Consider the following 1,080-nt stretch of genomic DNA (forward strand, 5'->3'; position numbering starts at 1 on the left):
TACTAGGAGGGAGTTCAGTAATTTTCTTGCTCAGCTGTCCCACTTGTGCCTCCAAATTCCTAATGGAGGACCTTGTTTCAGTCATGAAACTTTGAGTGGTTTTGATTAGATCAGAGACCATGGTTGCTAAGTCAGAGGGGTTCTGCTTAGAATTCTCTGTCCGTTGCTGAGAAGATGATGGAAAAGGCTTGCTATTGCTAAACCTGTTTTTTCCACCATTATTGTTGTTGAAACCTTGTTGAGGTCTCTCTTGATTTTTCCATGAGAAATTTGGGTGATTTCTCCATGAAGAATTATAGGTGTTTCCATAGGGTTCTCCTAGGTAATTCACCTCTTCCATTGAAGGGTTCTCAGGATCATAAGCTTCTTCTTCAGATGAAGCATCCTTAGTACTGCTTGGTGCATTTTGCATTCCAGACAGACTTTGAGAAATCAAATTGACTTGTTGAGTCAATATCTTGTTCTGAGCCAGAATGGCATTCAGAGTATCAATCTCAAGAACTCCTTTCTTCTGATTAGTCCCATTGTTCACAGGATTCCTTTCAGAAGTGTACATGAATTGGTTATTTGCAACCATTTCAATTAGCTCTTGAGCTTCTGTAGGCATCTTCTTCAGATGAAGAGATCCTCCAACAGAGCTATCCAAAGACATCTTGGATAGTTCAGAGAGACCATCATAGAAAATACCTATGATGCTCCATTCAGAAAGCATATCAGATGGACACTTTCTGATCAATTGTTTGTATCTTTCCCAAGCTTCATAGAGGGATTCTCCATCCTTCTGTCTGAAGGTTTGGACTTCCACTCTAAGCTTACTCAATTTTTGAGGTGGAAAGAACTTTGTCAAGAAGGCATTGACTAGCTTTTCCCATGAGTCCAGGCTTTCTTTAGGTTGTGAGTCCAACCATATCCTAGCTCTGTCTCTTACAGCAAAAGGGAATAGCATAAGTCTGTAGACCTCAGGGTCAACCCCATTAGTCTTGACAGTGTCACAGATTTGCAAGAATTCAGCTAAGAACTGATGAGGATCTTCCAATGGAAGTCCATGGAACTTGCAATTCTGTTGCATTAGAGAAACTA

The 1,080-nt window shown here is 40.6% G+C and overlaps 1 non-coding gene across 1 annotated transcript; it reads left to right on the forward strand.

Annotated features, from left to right (window-relative positions):
* The first annotated feature begins 706 nt into the window (after positions 1 to 706).
* Positions 707 to 814, forward strand: LOC130970962 (small nucleolar RNA R71). The gene has a single exon (XR_009082204.1). It is a non-coding gene; the product is annotated as a small nucleolar RNA R71 (small nucleolar RNA).
* The last annotated feature ends 266 nt before the right edge of the window (positions 815 to 1,080 follow it).

The sequence above is a fragment of the Arachis stenosperma genome, chromosome 3, assembly GCF_014773155.1.
Source record: "Arachis stenosperma cultivar V10309 chromosome 3, arast.V10309.gnm1.PFL2, whole genome shotgun sequence".
Classification (NCBI taxonomy): domain Eukaryota; kingdom Viridiplantae; phylum Streptophyta; class Magnoliopsida; order Fabales; family Fabaceae; genus Arachis; species Arachis stenosperma.